This window comes from Ahaetulla prasina, chromosome 6 (assembly GCF_028640845.1).
Source record: "Ahaetulla prasina isolate Xishuangbanna chromosome 6, ASM2864084v1, whole genome shotgun sequence".
NCBI classification, from domain to species: Eukaryota; Metazoa; Chordata; class Lepidosauria; order Squamata; family Colubridae; genus Ahaetulla; species Ahaetulla prasina.
This window is the reverse complement of record NC_080544.1, coordinates 68,390,207-68,409,718: the sequence shown is the minus strand read 5'-3', so window position 1 is coordinate 68,409,718 and position 19,512 is coordinate 68,390,207. Positions and strand designations below refer to the sequence as shown.

The 19,512-nt window shown below is 40.6% G+C and overlaps 1 protein-coding gene across 7 annotated transcripts in view; it reads left to right on the top strand.

Moving 5' to 3' along the window:
* The window catches only part of EPHB1 (EPH receptor B1), a 454,416-nt gene extending 442,558 nt beyond the window's left edge, over positions 1 to 11,858 (top strand). For all 7 annotated transcript variants that reach the window (XM_058187165.1, XM_058187158.1, XM_058187160.1 and 4 more), the window contains one exon: positions 11,448 to 11,858. The gene's annotated coding sequence lies outside the window, so the exon portion shown is untranslated. The remainder of the gene's footprint in view (positions 1 to 11,447) is intronic.
* Positions 11,859 to 19,512: the final 7,654 nt, after the last annotated feature.

The window sequence follows — 19,512 nt, the reverse complement described above, 5'->3', positions numbered from 1 at the left end:
GTGGGTTTTTGTTTTCTTCATGATCTATAGAAATATTGGCTTATATTTCAATTTCCCCCCTCTATATCTTATCTTTAGTGGTTCCAGGGAATATTAAAGGCAATTTAATGTTTTTCCAATACATATTTGTGGCCTGAAATATTTAATGGTTTTTTTCTAAAACATAATGTTTATATTAACTGAAAAATTTACTTATTTGGCAAAATTAGCAAGTTTTGCCAGAAAACAAAACAGTGAGCGAGATGAGTGAGATCTTGATGATCTTGGTGATCTTGAAGTATATATACATTTTGATCAGTTCTGTGTACTTTAAGCCTGTGTGCATGCAAACATTTTCCTAGGCTGAGACTGAATGTTGCGAAGGGATTTGAGCCTTCTCAGGTTCCCCAACTGTTTTTGGCTATGGGGTACATTTGGAATTTAGTGAGCAGGACTCCAGTTCTCACAATGACTACCATAAGATCCATTATCAGTTTCAAAGCACTGATTTATTATAATGCAACATGCCACCCTCTCTTCTCTCCTGAGCCTGCAGGATACACCCTATTACCCCTGCTTAATTTTGTTCTTTTCCTAGGCAGGTGGGCATATTTCCAACTGACAGATGGGCTACAGCCCATGTTAGGTTTGATTTTAAGGAAAGTTTATGGCACCCCGGGGACCTCTGAGAATAAAAATGATGCTGAAAATCCACGCTTTGCTTTGTACTGTGCCACTCTCCCATTTGTTTTAATTGATTTTTCTAATGGAAAAAATTAGGAGGCATATAAATCCTGGCAGGCATAAAAGGAATCAAAGTACGCAAACACCCCGAGGCATCATATTGGGATTCTAAAGGTTATACCTTAAGTAGAAGGCAAGACTCAAATTGTAGGGAAGAGGCATAGCCTGCCACTGTAATCCTGCTATCCTACTTGCTAAGGTATTTGGTTTGTCCTGATTATGATAATTTGCAAGGAGCTTGTATAGTTTTCGTTTGAATGAACCACCATGTCTATCACCTGAGAATTAAACCTCATATATGGTGCACAACATGCCCATGTCCAATGTGTAGTCTGTGCTCAAACCAATGCTAGCTCATTATAACTAATAAAAAGCGTTGACTCTCTGCAACCTGAAGAAGCTGGCTTTTGCATTGTGCTTCTGGGTTGGGAGGGCTTTCCCCTCACCTACCATAGACGCTGACTGCCTCCACATTCCTTCTCCTCAGTCTAGTTTTTCAATCATTTATCTGGCAGCAATCAGCTAATTTCTGATCTGAAATTATTGAGGACAAAGAAAGGGAAAAGCAAGTTGTACCCGAAATGGTTTGCAGTTGAGTAGGTATGGCATGGTATTCTGATATAGGTATTTAAGGAAATTGTGGTCTTGTTTTTTTCATTCCATTACTTATAAACTTTTTGGACCTCTGCATAGACTCCCTGATTCATCTTTCTTTTGAAAATAATTGAATTAACCATCTGCTAAATATATAGTTAGCTTCTCTCTAAAATGTCATCATTCAGTACAGCAAAACCAGAAAGGAATCTGAAGCTACACTGAGGGTTACGTTACATCTATATAAATTTTCTTTGGTGTCTGACATCTGTGTTTATAGCCTTGATTGTGGATTCCCCCTCTCAAATACTTCTGAAAATTAACAAGCTTTGTCTTGTACATAGCAGGAGTGCACTGTTAGCAGTCTGTTTTAACTTTTAACTGCATGAAGGTCTCCTTCCAGTCAGGGAATCAAAACCCCATTTGAGATAATTGTGGCTGACAAACTACCATCCCTGTTCCTATGATAATTGTGGCTGACAAACTACCATCCCTGTTGACAACTGGGAGTCCCCAGGGAGAAGACATTATTAGGACAACTATCCAGGACAGTGGCTGTCCCACCTTCCCCCTCTCCTCCCTCTTTCAGCTAATGTTTCCTTCTTACCATTCCTCCACATGCAGAGACACAGTTTCAGTCTATATTGCCTGTGTTTCTATTCTTCCACTGTCATTTATTGCAGGAAAGAAACCATGTTGACTTTATACTGGTGCGTAACATCTGTGCCTTGTTTGCCAAGTTTTTGTTCCATGAAATTTGAAGCAGGAATTGCTTGATGTCATATAGTAATTTTTATATGATGTGTTAACCATACTTTTTGCTTTCATTGGGTAATTTACTGACAAATAAATTGTAATAATGTGGTTTTATCACTATTGATATCAACAAGGAACATTTTTAAGAATATCAGGATAATTTATCATGTGCCTATTAAATGCAATAGATTCTCACATGCCCATAACATAAATACACATAGATTCTTCTTTATGTTATAGAGTCCTTGTTTTGCAAATGCATAATTCATTTTCAGCCAGATTTCTTTTCTATATTTCTATGTGGCTTTTGAATACTCCCCCCCATCATCAACCTTTCATTGGGGTTATCTTCCTTCCTTCCTTCCTTCCTTCCTTCCTTCCTTCCTTCCTTCCTTCCTTCCTTCCTTCCTTCCTTCCTTCCTTCCTTCCTTCCCTCCCTCCCTCCCTCCCTCCCTCCCTCTATATTTTCTATTAATTTACTGATGTTTAAACAAAACTCTTCAGCTGCCATCTACAACTTTCATCTAGGTTTCAATAGATTCCCAATCTTTGCAGGGCAAAAGCAAAGCATTCTTAGAAAAATTGCTGCCACACAACAGTAAAGGACTGTCTCAATTTTTTATCTATCATCTATCTATCTATCTATCTATCTATCTATCTATCTATCTATCTATCTATCTATCTATCTATCTATCCATCCATCTATCCACCCACCCATCCATCAGCCAGCCATCTATCTATCTATCTATCTATCTATCATCTATCTATCTATCTATCTATCTATCTATCTATCTATCTATCTATCTATCTATCTATCATCTATCGCTGTATAAAGTGTCATTCATCTCATCAGGGATGACTCTGGGCGGCTTACAAACATTAAAAACTATTACACATTAAAATAATAAAAACAAAAAATAACAATAATATATAAAATTAAAAGATTAAAAGAGCAGAACACAAAGAATATGGGGAAAGGTCTTTTCTAATCCAATAGCCACTTCCAGAATGGTGCACCCTCACTGGGGTCCCAGGCAAACTGGCAGAGCCAGGGCTTCAGGCCTAAAAATATGGGTGCAGATCTCACATTGGGTAAAGGTGGTGGGGTGGTGGTAATGATGTTCCAAAAGGCAGGAGCCATGGCAGAAAAAGTTCTTCTCCTGGACCCCATCAGCTGAAAATCTTTGCCTGAGCCACATTGATCCTCTGTCAGCATGGACATGCAGACCAATCCTATTTGGATGAGATGGTTCTTCAGATAACAGAATAACAGATTTTGAGGTCTTCTGGTCCAACCCTGTGTTCAAACAGAAAACCCTATACAAATAATTGTCCAATCTCTTAAAAATCTCCAGTGTTGAAGCACCCATAACTTCTGAAGATGAGTAGGTCATGAAGGGCTTTAAAGGTGATAAGCACCCTGAAAGCAGATCAGCAGCCAATTCAGCTCATGGGATAGGGGTTTGACATGGGCCACCCTAGAACTGCCCACACCACTGCATTCTGCACTAGTTGTAGCTTCAAAATATTCTTCAAGAGTAGCCTTGTGTAGAGTGCATTGCAATAGTGCAAGTGTGAAAACACTAGAGCTTTATTATTAGGGACTTCCAATCCAAGAAAGGAAACTGGCGTAAAACACAGAATTGTGCAAAGGCTCTCCTAGCCAAGCTTTTTGAACAGGAGAAGTGAGTCCAGGAGAAGCCCCAAGTTGTGCACCAGGTCTTTTTGTGGTAGTGTAACCCCATCCAGAATTAGTGACATTAAACTCCTGGATTTTGAAACTCCATGTACCCAAAGCCATTTGTTCTTGCTAGGGTTAAGTCAAAACATATCCCTTCTCCAGACCCCCATAGTCTCCAGGCACTGTGAGAGGGCAGCAACAGCATCACTTTCTATGGGTAGAAATATAGAGTTGAAATTGCCAATTTACCAGAAAACAAATTAAATTACTTTCTCTTTTGCTAACCTCTCATGTGCACTCTATCACTATTGTTTATCTTTGTCTCTTTGTCCCTTATCCCTGAGTTTCCAATCTCTGTCTCTTTTGTATTGACACTTAAGTATTAAAGACATTTAACTAGAGCACTCTGTTTGAGAGCTTTCTGTTCTGATCCTGGGTCTGTAATTCTCTCATCTGGTTGTGGCTTCTAATTCACCATCTTTCCATTGGGGTACTTTCTTATATCCAAAAATAATTGTGTCATTTTTTTCCTCTCTGAAGCTATATAATATTATGCTAGTATCAATAGCACCTTTTATTCTGTTGGCTAGGAAAACAGCTAAGAAGTTCTTATCTTTCCTCTTTGTGTTCAATCTAATGCTTCTCCCATGTGACATTGTAAAAAATATAGTCTATTTCTATTGAAAACTCAGTATCATATCTTACCTTCATTAATATATCCTTACTGATTGCTGGGTTCCCCGCCACCCCCAATTATTTGATTTGTTAGAAATACATATGGCTTTGCTTCTAGGAATTTAAGATAGCAAACATAGCATCTCTCATTTCCAGGTTTTCCCCACAGCAGCAACAACTTTGTACTATTCAGGAGGTTGCATTAAGATACACTAAAAAGAGCCAAATCACCCAGTGAGCTTCTGTGGCAGAAGTTGGACTTGAATCTGGTTTTCCTACTCTTAACCAAGGCTTTCATCACTCTATCACAAAGATTTGCCCTACAATTGATCCACCAGGAGAGAAGGGACTAAATTTGTTCTCTGAAACATCTGTGGAAATTTTCTTTAATGTCTGTTTCCAGAACACTCAGATGATGCTGGTTTTCTTTCTTCTTCAAACACCTTTTCAAAATCCATTTTCAGTTAAGCCTTTGGTACAGTGATTTGTTCCCTGTATCTACTGTGACAAAGGCTAAAACGTGTTTTTTCTCTGCTTCTCTGTCTCCCTGTGTCAAATTTCTAATCTCGGGATGTTTAGAGTAGCAACTGGACCTCACACATTTATTTATTTATTTTATTTATTTTCTTTGTCACAACATTATATATAAGCATAAGCATGAAATAACTATATGATATATAAGCATATATATAACCATAAGTATGTAATAATTATATGAAATTGGATACAATCAAAGGGAACATTAGGAGAGGAATGGTAGGCACACTGGTGCTCTTATGCACGCCCCTTACAGATCTCTTAGGAATGGGGTGAGGTCAATAGTTTTTGGTTAAAGCTTTGGGGATTTTGGGACGAGACCACAGAGTCTAGTAGTGCATTCCAGGCATTAACAACTCTGTTTCTGAAGTCATATTTTCTGCAATCAAGATTGGAGTGGTTCACATTAAGCTTAAATCTATTATGTGCTCGTGTATTATTGTGATTGAAGCTGAAGTAGTCTTCAATAGGAAGGACATTGTAACAGATGATTCTATTAGTTAAGCTCAGGTCATGTCGAAGGCGGCGTAGTTCTAAATTTTCTAAACCCAGGATTTCAAGTCCGGTGGCATAAGGTGTTTTGTTGTAATCAGAGGAGTGGAGAACTCTTCTTGTAAAATATTTTTGGACACGCTCAATTGTATTAATGTCCGAAATGAGGTATGGGTTCCAGACAGGCGAGCTGTATTCAAAAATTGGTCTAGCAAATGTTTTATATGCTCTGGTTAGTAGTGTAGTGTTTCTGGAGAAGAAGCTATGCAAGATTAAGTTTACAACTCTTAAAGCCTTTTTTGCGATGTAGTTGCAGTGGGCTTTGATAAAAATATATTTTTATAAAAGTGGGCCTTGATGAACGTTGATCATATTGTAATGAATAGAAATTTTGATCAGATTCTTTTGTGAAGATTAGCTGTAATTAGCCCATCTGGTAATGCCCAGTAAGATCAAGCATGACGAATGAGTTTTGGGTCCCCTCAATTAAATAATATCATCTGTTGGGATCTAGGAAGCATGCCTTATTTGTCACAGGACCTTTCTTCTGGATTAGTATCCCCCTAGAGATCCATATGGTTCTGTCGTAATGTTCTGAAAATCTTTGAAAGCCTGGCTATTCTCCCAGACTTTGGGGGTAGGATGGCTGTTGAGCCCCTGCAGATTTTCTTGTTGGTAAGATTGGTTTCTGTCCTGTTCTGGATATTTATAATCTGTTTTTTTTAATTTTTATTGTTCTTGGTTTCAAAGTGAAAGTTGCCAAAGGCATTTGGAGTTACCTGGCCTCTAAAATAAATTAAATAAAACAAAACATAAAGATCAACCTAATACTGCTAAGGGACCAGAGACAAAGGTAACACCCTTATAGTATTATACCTGAATATACATGGATACCTTTCATTTTATTGAAAAAAAATAGTGCCTATAGTTAACATTCTTAACAAGGAAAAGTTTTAAAAAAAATATGCCCATCCTTGTAACACAAAATGCTTAACGTTTTTATGCATCTCAGATTCTTAATAAAACTTATAACTTCAGAGATTCCAGGTGTATGCAGGTCCCATCACACATTTTTATGAGCAGGTAATTATTATTGTAATCCCATAAATGGATTCAAAAGTAACTCAGTTAACTACATGTACTTCCCTTCCCAATAAATATGTGAATTGGGATATTTAGTTTATTAAAATATAAGGTGCATAGAATTGAACTGAATGTTTCTTTTTTTTCATTTCTTCATGTAATACTTCTATAGATTCTCTGATCTTCTTTATTTCCTGCTCCTAAAATATAGAAATAAATCACACTGATTTCAGCTGAACTTTCATTTATTTTTAATATCCTTAAGACAGCAATATTATCTGCTTAACCTTGGTTTGTGTGTGTGTATTATATCAGATAATTTTCACTTCTATTTCCTCCTTCTGTCTGATTTTCTATGTCTGGTCTTAACCCTCCATTCTTTTTTTTCTTTTTTTTCTTTTTGCTGGTTAGTTCAAAATTATTAAATAAAAGTTTCAGCATAATTGTGTTGCTAGCCTATTTATTGAAGATAGTCAAGGAGGCAATGTTTTCTTTAGTTGGCCAATTACTTCACTATTTAACATTTAACTTTATATTTTTGAGTATAATTGCATATTAAAAGCATATTTGCTTTCCACCCACAACCTACCACCCACTCACCAATTTACCATGGGATAAAATAATGGTATTTTGTTGCTCGGTTGCACTTCTGTTTTACAACAAGAGTGACAAGCTTTCTCTATATTGCTCTTTTCATTATTAAGTACTGCTAGTTTCTACTACAAATTGTTGTTATGCCATTTCTCACTTTAAGAATTAGCCTGTGAAGGAGAGCACTCATCATTTATTGTTCCAACATTCTGACATAATTCCTGTCCGAACAAGCTATGTTCTACTTGGATAGACTGTTGGATCACTTAAGACTTATCTAAAGTGACTGACAGAGGAGTCTTTCTTAATACCTAGCTCTAAATTCATCAGATTGAACTGGAGAGCTTGCAAACAAAATATCAACCCTATCATTCAGCTGTGAGCATTCCCTAAAGCCAGCTGTTAATGAAATGAGAATCATAATCTACGGTAGTATGTGTTTCACAACCTCTCCTGTCCATATTTTCTTTTATCCCCACCTCACCTCAATCAGGTAGCAAAAATAAATTTATATCCCAGTAAGCAGATTGGTGAACAGTATTTACATTAGTGAATAATAAGTGGCATATCATGAGCATCTTCTTTCGGTTACTGTCCTTTGGAGGGGAAGATATTCTTTCATCCCTGTTAATGCACAAATATAGACCAGATTTTAAATCTTGACTGCAGATTTTCTAAACATTTTGTTATTTATCTTTAAGACCCACTCTGAATTTGACATTAAGAAATGAAACAAAGGTTTTGCACAGCTTTTGGTAAAATATAGGCAGTCTGAGCAATTTGTGACAGAATTGCAAAAAAGGGAAGAAGTCAACATTCGACAGAAGTTATTACTGCTGCAACATTAAGGAAGTCCTATTTTATTAAACTTATGACTCATGCAGGCATCAGGGCAATAGAGGTGTCAATTTTCCTGTTATTAACTTTCCTACCTAAAGGCATAGATCTCAGCAAATATGTCCAAGAGCTAGAGCTATTCTTGATCTTAGAATGGAGGCCAGGGTTAATTACCTCAACCCATCATATTACAAGGGTTAATCAATGAAAACTATAGTGTTCCAAATCAGACAGGAAGGAAGGAAGGAAGGAAGGAAGGAAGGAAGGAAGGAAGGAATTTGCAGGTAGTCCTTGACTTATAACCATTCATTTAGTGACCATTCAAAGTTAAAATAGGACTGAAAAATGTGTCTTACTACCATTTTTCAGTTATAAATTTTGCAGCATCTCCATGATCATTTGATCAAAATTCAGATCTTGGCAACTGGTTCATATTTATTATTATTATTTTATTATTATTATTTATTTGATTTTTATACCGCCCTTCTCCCGAAGGACTCAGGGCGGTGTACAGGCAACAATAAAATACAGACACTACAGTATACAATTTAAAATGCAAGTTAAAAAACTTATTATAATTAGCCTAGAACTTTAAAAATTTATAAAAACCAAAACCCCATTTAAAATTAGTAAAAAATTTAAAATCGATAAAATTTATGTAATTTAAAATTTAAAATTTAAGCCAGTCCCGCGCGAATGAAAAGATGTGTCTTCAGTTCGCGGCGGAATGTCTGAAGGTCAGGTATTTGGCGTAAGCCCGGAGGAAGTTCGTTCCAAAGTGTGGGAGCCCCCACAGAGAAGGACCTTCCCCTGGGGGCCGCCAGCCGACATTGCTTGGCGGACGGCACCCTGAGAAGTCCCTCTCTGTGAGAGCGTACGGGTCGGTGGGAGGCATAAGGTAACAGCAGGCGGTCCCGTAAGTACCCAGGCCCTAAGCCATGGAGCGCTTTAAAGGTTGTAACCAACACCTTAAAGTGCACTCGAAAGGCCACAGGTAGCCAGTGCAGTCTGCGCAGGAGCGGTGTTACGTGGGAGCTACGCGAAGCTCCCTCTATCACCCGCGCAGCTGCATTCTGGACTAACTGAAGCCTCCGAGTGCACTTCAAGGGGAGCCCCATATAGAGAGCATTACAATAATCCAAGCGAGAGGTAACGAGCGCGTGAGTGACTGTGCACAAGGCATCCCGATCAAGGAAGGGGCGCAACTGCCGAACCAGGCGAACCTGGTGGAAGGCCCTCCTGGCGACGGCCGTCAAATGATCTTCAAACGACAGCCGTTCATCCAGGAGGATACCTAAGTTGTGCACCCTATCCTTTGGGGCCAATAACTCGCCTCCAACAGTCAGCTGCGGCTGCAGCTGACTGAATCGGGATGCCGGCATCCACAGCCACTCCGTCTTGGAGGGATTAAGCTTGAGCCTGTTTCTCCCCATCCAGACCCGTACGGCTTTCAAACACCGGGACAGCACTTCAACAACTTCATTGGGGTGGCCCGGGGTGGAAAAGTACAGCTGAGTGTTGTCAGCGTACAGCTGGTAACTCACCCCGAAGCCACTGATGATCTCACCCAACGGCTTCATATAGATGTTGAACAGAAGGGGCGAGAGAATCGACCCCTGCGGCACCCCACAAGTGAGGCACCTCGCGGTCGACCTCTGCCCCCCTGTCAACACCGTCTGCAACCGGTCGGAGAGATAGGAGGAGAACCACCGAATACACGGTGCCTCCCACTCCCAATCCCCCCAACCGGCGCAGCAAGATACCATGGTCGATGGTATCAAAAGCCGCTGAGAGATCTAATAGGACCAGGGCAGAGGAATAACCCCTGTCCCCGGCCCTCCAGAGATCATCCAGCAATATGACTATTGCTGTGTCTCAGGTTCACATTTTGCAATCTTCTGACAAGCAAAGTCGATGGGGAAGCCAGATTCACTTAACAACCGGGTTACTAACCTATCAACTGCAGTTATTCACTTAACAACTATGGCAAGAAAGATCGTAAAATGAAGCAAAACTTACTTAACAAATGTATCACTTAACAACAAAAATGTTGAGGTCAATTGTGGTCATAAATCAAAGATTACCTATAATGACAAAGCTTATATCTCTTCCCAATTTTCTAATAAATAGATACGAAGTGTAGTCAAGGAACAGCTATATAGTGTCTGCAATAATATACAACTTTCCTAGATTGCTCTAATAGTACAGTCATTGAAAATATATGTGGGTTAAGGTAAGGATGACCTAAATAACTTAATTATTTTATTTCAGGTAGAATAGATAATGAAGTTGAAAATAGGGAGAGACTGAATTAATGTAAACAGAAACTGTTAAGGGGTGAGGTTTTCCTCTAACCTGAAATACCAGATGCTGACAATTTTTTCTAGGCAATGAAGAAAATTGTACAAAATTTAGTTGGAGTTTGCTTTTAAGAGATTTGGATTAGGGGATATCTCATTCTTTAGTGGTCCTTAGAAGAGTCACCATTCATGTTGCTCAATCAAAATGAAAAAATAGCTTGAGTAACTATATATATACTGGATGATGATTTAGATTTAGGGTCATTTAAATGTAAACATTTAAAATGTAGCTATGCAGGAATATATTAAGGTTTAAACAGTTTATGTTCTGAATCTCTTGTTCCATTAATGAGTATGTTAACTAATAATATTAATTTTGGATGATATTATCTGCTAATTAGAAATTGAACAATAACAGACCATTATTCAAATAGTTTTGAATTTCCTATATAGTTCTATTATAACATTTCCAAGCCTATTAATATATTTTAAAAGTTATCCTAAGAATTTTGATATTTGATTATATGGCTGAACCGGGCATAGATAAATTATGGAATTGTCAATTGTGGTAATGATAATAGTTTTACATTGTTTTAAAAGGACTGAATAATGCAGGACTGAGGTATTGATGGCTCACAGTGTCTTCTGAATCAGAAGTCTTTGCAAGGGAGAAATATCAGAAAGGTCAAGATGGCAAGCGGGACTGTGAGACCAAAACCCTGCTCCTTTTGTATGTTTGCCATATGCATTGCAAGCATGTAAACAAGCAATGGAGCATTTATTGCCTGCTTCCCCGCCATCGTGACTTTTTTGACTCTTACAACCCATTGACTCACCCTTCCGAATGACTCTACATGAGAGAAAGGGAATACCAGTTTCTTAGAATGCCACTTTTTGCAAAGACTTATATATATATATTTTTTTTTTTTAGAAAAAGCTTTTTCTTAAGGAAAAAAAAATTCTATTGTGAAAATGAAATATGCTAGTTAGTGAATGCATTCATACTTATCAGAATTATTATGAAAATGTTGCTTCTTTTGTAGATTAGTAGAACTTAAATCTTTTCTTCTGTTTTCTTCTATTACTCTCCAAAAAGGAGATCAATAAGTGATGATTTATACAGCATGGACAGTCCCTACAACTTACTTTATATCTTTCTTTTCTTTTTTTAAATTTAGGGATCTTTTTATGCCTTTATTTGATGTCAGAAGTATATGGAAAGATGCCAATCCAGACAGTCAAGCTTACCACTGCAGTCCCCTACTCCATTTCCATTGGCAAGGTAGCCACAATGCTCTGCAAATGAGCTGTGATCTCCTGGAGATGCTGTCAGGCTCTTGTGTCAAGGACATGCTCTGGCCTGAAGAACAAAGACAACAGGAGCCAACCTCTGGTCACATGCACTGTTCCAGCCAAAAGAGGTCCTGTCATGTACATAGCCTATGAGATATCTGTAAAGGATTGCATCCCCTTGTACATTGCCCCCTTTCTCTTTCAACTCATTGATTGTGTCAAAATTGTCCACGTTTGTAATAGTAACTTTCAAAACTATTGTACTAAAAATAAAATTGCACTCAATAAAAAAAAAAACCCAAAAGAATCTTAAGTGTATTTTTAATAGCAATTACTAAAAACGAAAAGGGAAATATCAAGGGATAATGATTGTCTGTTAAAACTATATACATTTAGAAATTATTATTGCTGAACTTCAATGGAAAGCCAAGACTGTTTTCCATAGGATGCAACTTTTCTACTTACTGTTTGCACCTGAATAATATTAAAAACAATAATAATTTTGGATCATGCTACTGCTAATATTATTATACAACAGATAAGAAAAGGGATGGGTCTGAAGCACATGGATTATATTATTCTGGATACCAAGAAATAAAGGATTTTAGGAGTTGACTGACCGGATTTATCTATTAATTAGATAGACTATTTCTACAGTTTTAACATATAGAATAAAATAGAATAGAATAGAATAGAATTTTTTATAGGCCAAGTGTGATTGGACACACAAGGAATTTGTCTTGGTGCATATGTTCTCAGTGTACATAAAAGAAAAGATACGTTCTTCAAGGTACAACATTTACAACACAATTGATGGTCAATATATCAATATAAATCATAAGGATTGCCAGCAACAAAGTTACAGTCATACAGTCATAAGTGGAAAGAGATTGGTGATCTCATAGTTCCTATGAGAAGATTAATAGTAGTGCAGATTTAGTAAATAGTTTGACAGTGTTGAGGGAATTACTTGTTTAGCAGAGTGATGGCCTTCGGGAAAAAACTGTTCTTGTGTCTACATGTTCTGGTGTGCAGTGTTCTATAGCGTCATTTTGAGGGTAGGAGTTGAAACAGTTTATGTCCTGGATGTGAGGGATCTGTAAATATTTTCATGGCCCTCTTCTTGATTCGTGCAGTATACAGGTCCTCAATGGAAGGCAGGTTGGTAGCAATTATTTTTTCTGCAGTTCTAATTATCCTCTGAAGTCTGTGTCTTTCTTGTTGGGTTGCAGAACCGAACCAGACAGTTATAGAGGTGCAAATGACAGACTCAATAATTTCTCTGTAGAACTGAATCAGCAGCTCGTTGGGCAGTTTGAGCTTACTGAGTTGGCACAGAAAGAACATTCTTTGTTGTCCTTTTTTGATGATGTTTTTGATGTTAGCTGTCCATTTTAGATCTTGCGATATGATAGAACCTAGAAATTTAAAGGTTTCTACTGTTGATACTGTGTTGTCTAGTATTGTGAGAGGTAGAAGTATGGAAGGGTTTCTCCTAAAGTCTACCACCATTTCTACGATTTTGAGTGTTCAGTTCCAGATTGTTTTGGTTGCACCACAAGGCTAGTCGTTCGACCTCTCGTCTATATGCGGATTCGTCATTGTCTCGAATGAGACCGATCACTGTTATGTCATCTGCGAACTTCAGTAGCTTAACAGATGGATCGTTGGAGATGCAGTCATTGGTATACAGAGAGAAGAAAAGTGGGGAGAGCACACAGCCTTGGGGGGGCCCCTGTGCTAATTGTACAGGTATCTGATGTGATACCCACGTGTATGTATTGCAGAGCCTTCTAATAATAGGATGATTATTTGCCAGATTTTTTTCTGCTATATTTCAGGGTTAATAATGAATGCATTAGTTCATATGTAGGTGAAGGGTGGGGGAAAAAATAGGCTGATCTCAGGATTGGTGTTAAAACGAGGTGCTGTTTTTTCCCCTATCACTAATGCTAACTTTTACACATGAATCTAGTTCATGTTTGCAGAACTGCATCAAGGAATTTCTCTTGCTTCTTATTTTTTAAAAAACTATTTCACTGCTAACATTGGCATTTATAAAAGATGATACAGTGTTCCTGTTCAAAGAGCTGGAAGAAACTATGGTAGGTTTTGGGCTAGTGTCTCTGTTATGGACCTGTCTGAACCAGAATCCTCCTGAAGTTGTGACTTATACCTTGGTCACCACTCAGCTGGACTACAGGTAGTCCTCAACTTACAATAGTTCATTTAGTGACCGTTCAAACTTACAATGGCACTGAAAAAAGTGACTTATTACCATTTTCCACAGTTAAAACCATTGCAGCATCCCCTCAGTCATGTGATCAAAATTTTAGATGCTTGGCAACTGGTTCATATTTATGATCATTGCTGTGTCCCACCTTTTGTGGGACACCTTTTGTGACCTTCTGATAAGCAAAGTCAATGGGGAAACCAGATTGACTTAACAACCAGGTTTCTAACTTATCAGCTGCAGTGATTCCCTTAGCAACTGTGGCAAGAAAGGTTGTAAAGTGGGACAAAACTCACTTAACAAATGTCTCACTTAACCACAGAAATTTTGGGCTCCATTGTGGTTGTAAGTCGAGGACTGCCTGTACTGTAGTATGCTTTATATGGAGTGACTTTGGAATAGAAGTTGCAGCTGGTGTATAATGCAGTGATGGATTGATGGCAAAATAAGCTGACCAATGTAGAAAAGCATCTAATTTAAAGACATTGCCTTGCGCTGGTTATCGGTAGGTTTCCAGCCCAATTGATAGTAGTTCTACAAAGCCTTATATCAGGGGTGTCCAAACTTGGTCCCTTTAAGACTTGTGGACTTCAACTCCCAGAGTTCCTCAGCCAGCTTTGCTGGCTGAGGGACTCTGGGAGTTGAAGTCCACAAGTCTTAAAGGGACCAAGTTTGGACACCCCTGCCTTATATGATTTGCCAGAGTCAAATCTTCTTGAGTCAAGTCAGCAAATGAAGACTTATTGGGTATCCCCACCACCACCATTTTTCTTGGAGGGTATGGATGACTATTTTTGTGTTATAGCTTCCATTTTATAGAATTCTCCCCCCCAATAGGTGCACATAGCTGTAATCATCCTTTCTTTTCATACATGAGTGAAAATAGTCCTATTCAGCCAGGCCTTTGACCCAGCCTGATTGGGAAACCATTATATAAAAGTACTGAAGAATGATGGAATGGATTTAATTTACTTTTTACTGTGTATTGTTATTTCTTATGCTGCCCATGGTCTATTAGGCTTGCGACAGGCTATAAATATTATTCAGTAAATAATAAATAATCAGTTATATTAAGAAGACAGCAACAGCGTCTTTCTAACATCTGCCAGAGTAGAAGTCCTTTGGGAGGGTTTATCAGATTCAAATTAAATTTTGAACTGGCGTTCATAGAGTCATAATACTCATTGGTAAAGATTATGGGACAATAATGTTCATATTCTAAGACAATAATGTTCATATTCTAAGACAGGTTCATGAAATAATAATATCCCTACTCAATAACCAGAGCAGTTGCTAATTTAGTTATTGTTGATCTGAATTCATTATATTACAGACTTCTATATAGACTTTGCTTCTCTGGATGGCTGGTTAGAAAGAATAGTATGTACAAATGTATTCTAGAATAAAATGTTTTTAAAACGGAAATAAGAAGGCAAAGATATGTCTATAATTCATACAGGTTACCAAATGCATCAGTCATAATGTTTGAATGGCCTTAGTGCAGATTTTGATTACAGAAAATCTCCAGTCCTCTTTATGGTTATATAATGTCAGCTGCATAAGTAAGCTTTGTTTGCCAGTTTGCAATCAGCCTAGGCTTTCCCAGCTTAGATTCTAGTCAGCAGTAGATTAAAAAGGATGAGGATCAACTTGTTTGCTGAAACATATTTGGAAAGATAAGGTACTCACAAAACGTGACTCTTTCAATGAAGAAGAGTTTGCTTGAAGCCAAGAACTGTAAACCTTACAGAAGACTTTAATCTCCTTATTTTGATTTTTAAAAAGAAAACATTCTCACCTTAGTGGCACAGCTTTAGAGAAAATGTGTTCATGCTGGAGGCATACAATGGACAGAGGCCAGTTCATTTGGAAAATTAAATAGTCTGAAAACCATCTGTGAGCTTTGCAAAAGCTTTGTTGGAATTGCCCATCATCTTTTCTGCTGTTTGGTTTTGTAGCTTTTGCCAAATAATCAGTCAACTCTTCAGGAAAAAATTATAATGAAGAGAAGCAAGCAGATTCTGGGTAAGATAAAATATTTACAATAAAATCCACTTCTCATAACCATCGCATATCACATACAAACAAAATATACCAATTAGAGCAGGCAATTATAATTAGAACAATACGGTTGTATGGTAAAACCTATTTGCCAATTTGAAAAGGAAACAGAAAACAAACACATCTGCTTTGATTGTAACATTTCATTAATAATTACAGGAGCAGTCCTCCTTCAAAGAGGTACTAAATTGTGTGTGTGTAAGAGAGGGAGGGAGGGAGGGAGGGAGGGAGAGACTCAAATCTTGGCATTACCTACAAATGATAGGGTTATATCACATGCATCATAATAATAACAGAGTTGGAAGCGACCTTGGAGATCTAGTCCCAACCCCCTGCCCAGGCAGGAAACCCTACACCATTTCAGACAAATGATTATCCAACATTTTCTTAAAAATTTCTAGTGTTGGAGCATTCACAACTTCTGCAGGCAAGTTATTCCACTTATTAATTGTTCTGCCAGGAAATTTCTCTTTAGTTCTAAGTTGCTTCTCTCCTTGATTATTTCCACCCATTGCTTCTTGTTCTACACTCAGGTGCTTTGGAGAATAGTATGACTCCCTCTTCTTTGTGGCAACCCTTGAGATATTAGAACACTGCTATCATGTCTCTCCTAGTCCTTCTTTTCATTAAACTAGACATACCCAGTTCCTGCAACTGTTCATATGTTTTAGCCTCCAGTCCCCTAATCATCTTTGTTGCTCTTCTCTGCACTCTTTCTAGAGTCTCAGCATCTTTTTTACATTGCGGTGACCAAAACTGAATGCAGTATTCCAAGTGTGGCTTTACCAAGGCATTATAAGGGTAGGCTCTGCGCATGCGCAAGACGGCGGCGTAACTGGGGATCGGAGCCGGCGACGGGCGTTTGAAGAGGGGATGGCGGCACCCAGGTGGCCTGCCGAGCGGTCTGCGCCCCCCGGCCAGGCATACCATCTCTCGGGCAGCCGTGGGAGGGGTCTGTGGACTCACGGCTGCCGAGAACGAGACCGGGAGGGCGAGCTGCGGACGGCGGTCATCTTGCTGTTTCATCGGGCGCTAGGCGTGGCCGCGGCCTGTATTTGGCTGCGGGAAGGCCGCAGTTTGTTTTCCTCCACGTTTTTGGATACCGGGCGTTTCTGGACTACCCCTGACTGTTCCGGCTCTTCCTGGCTTCCTGGTTTTCTCAGGTTTTCTTCCAGGTTTGGCTTGGGGCGAAGGGTTATGAAGGGTCCTCCCTGTGGCCCCGCCTGAGACTTTCTGAGTTTTTTTGTGGAAAGACATGGGGAGGGGGCTGAGGTGTCCTGGCCTAGTGCGGTCTGATTTGGCCTAGCTGGGCCGGCTTCCTCCCGGGATTATAAAGTTACATTTTCAACTGTAACATTTGTCATCTGCATCTCGTCATCATGCACTTTACATGGCCGGTTGAGACTCTTGGGTCATGATTATTCCTGGACTTTTGGGGAAGATGACTGGAGCCTGACTGGTGATCTGCTGGGGGCCCTAACTTTGAAACATCTATGCTGAAACATCTATTCGTAACGTCTGTGATGCCGTTGGCGTGGAGAGAAGTACCATCTTTTGCAGGCTATGGATTTTAGGACTGCGCTTTGGGCAGAATAGTGACAATTTTATCATCGGACTATATCTGCCTATTATTCCACCTTTTACCAGCTCTAAGCCAGCCACTATCTGAAGATTCTCAGAGGATGGGTACCCATTTGGACTGGGCATTACATCCTGCCATCCTAGACATTATTACCTCTCGTCGGCCTCTATCTCCTATTTATGCCATTAGTTATTATATATGCGATATTCTGCATTGGAACTCTTGCGCCTGCGAGGTGCCCCCGCCTCGCGGGTATGGCCCGCTTCTTTATTAAGGGCCGGCCTCAATGACGGGTCTTGGGATCCACAGAGGTGGCATGCGAAGAAAAAGAGCCTTTGGTTTTTTTTAGATAGGGCATTTTTAAGGGGTGGGAGGGTTATGGCGGGTGTTGGGGGTAGCCCGTCGGGTGGGGAGCCAGTTCCTGCGTGTGCTCGCGGCGGTTATTTATTAGGTTCGGAGGTTATGGGGGGGTTCCTTCTGGTGAGGGTGGTCCTATTTGTACGGTAAGTGGGAGGGGCAGATACGGCGGAAGTGGGGGATCATATCGTTCTGTGGGGGCGCGCGCTCGATGTTTACAGGCGATTGCACACCCCGATCCCTCTGACTTGTCCCGTTCCCCGGATGGTCAAGACCCTCAGAGCCTGGGCCTTCGGCTTATGTTATGCAACGCACGGTCCGTGGTCAATAAGGCCCCCCTAATACACGATCTTATTCAGGGGGGCGCCGTGGATCTTATAGGCGTTACGGAAACCTGGTTGGGCACAGAAGGGGGCGTGCCCCTTGTTGAAATGTGCCCACCGGGTTTCCGTGCATTCCATCAGCCGAGGGCTCAGGGTAGGGGGGGGCCGGTTGTGATTAGAGAGAGCCTGGAGCCGAGGGAGACCACTGTACCTCAGATTGCCGGTTGTGAATCCCTCTTTGTGAGATGGGGTCATAGGTGTCAGATGGGCTTGCTGGTCGCGTACCTGGCTCCTTGCTGCGTGACAGCTGCCCTGCCCGAGCTCCTGGAGGTGCTTGCTGGGGTGGCAGTTGAGACCCCCAGACTTTTAGTCATGGGGGACTTTAACTTGCCATCTTCTGGCTCGTCATCGACAGCAGCTCGGGAGTTCACGGCTTCCATGACGGCCTTGGGCCTGACTCAAGTAGTCGATGGCCCTACTCACACTGGGGGTGGCACACTGGACTTGATTTTTATCTCTGGTCAGTGGTTGAGAGATCTGGACTTGAAGGAAATAGTCACTGAACCTTTGTCATGGTCAGATCACTCTCTCCTTCGCCTGGACTTTCTGACCGCCATTCAACACCGCAGGGAGACAGAGCTAATACGTTGGTTCCGTCCCAGGCGCCTGATGGACCCGGAGAGGTTCCGGACGGAGCTTGGGCCACTTCCTGAGGGTCTGGCTCACGGCACGGCTGAGGAACTTGTTGCGGCCTGGGAACGGGCCGCGGCGGGGGCCTTAGACCGTGTCGTGCCTTTGCGGCCTCTGACCCGGCGCAGGTCCCAACCGGCTCCTTGGTTCTCCGAGGAGCTGAGGGGGATGAAGCGCCGGAGAAGACGCCTAGAGAGTTCCTGGAGGTCTAGCCATTCAGAGGCTGATCGGACACTAGTGAAGTCCTATAATAGGGCTTACCTAGTGGCTTTGAGGGAAGCGAGGCGTTGCTACGCCTCCTCCCTCATTGCGTCGGCAGATAACCGCCCAGCCACCCTGTTTCGGGTGACTCGTTCCCTCCTTCACCAGGGGGAGCGGGATGACCCGTTGCAGGGATGTGCTGAGGAGTTTAACGGTTACCTATACGATAAAATCGTTCAGCTTCGGGACGGTTTGGACCAAAATTGCGGTGACTCAGGTGAGACGTCTGAGGGTGGTCTTGGTGACATTGTTTGGGATGAGTTTGACCCTGTGGCTCCCGAGGACATGGACAGGTTGTTGGGTAGGTTGAATGCCACCACGTGTTTACTGGACCCGTGCCCCTCCTGGCTGGTGCTGGCCACTCAGGAGGTGACACGAGGCTGGCTCCAGGCGATTACGAGTGCTTCTTTGGTGGAGGGTTTCTTTCCGGCGTAGAAGCCTTC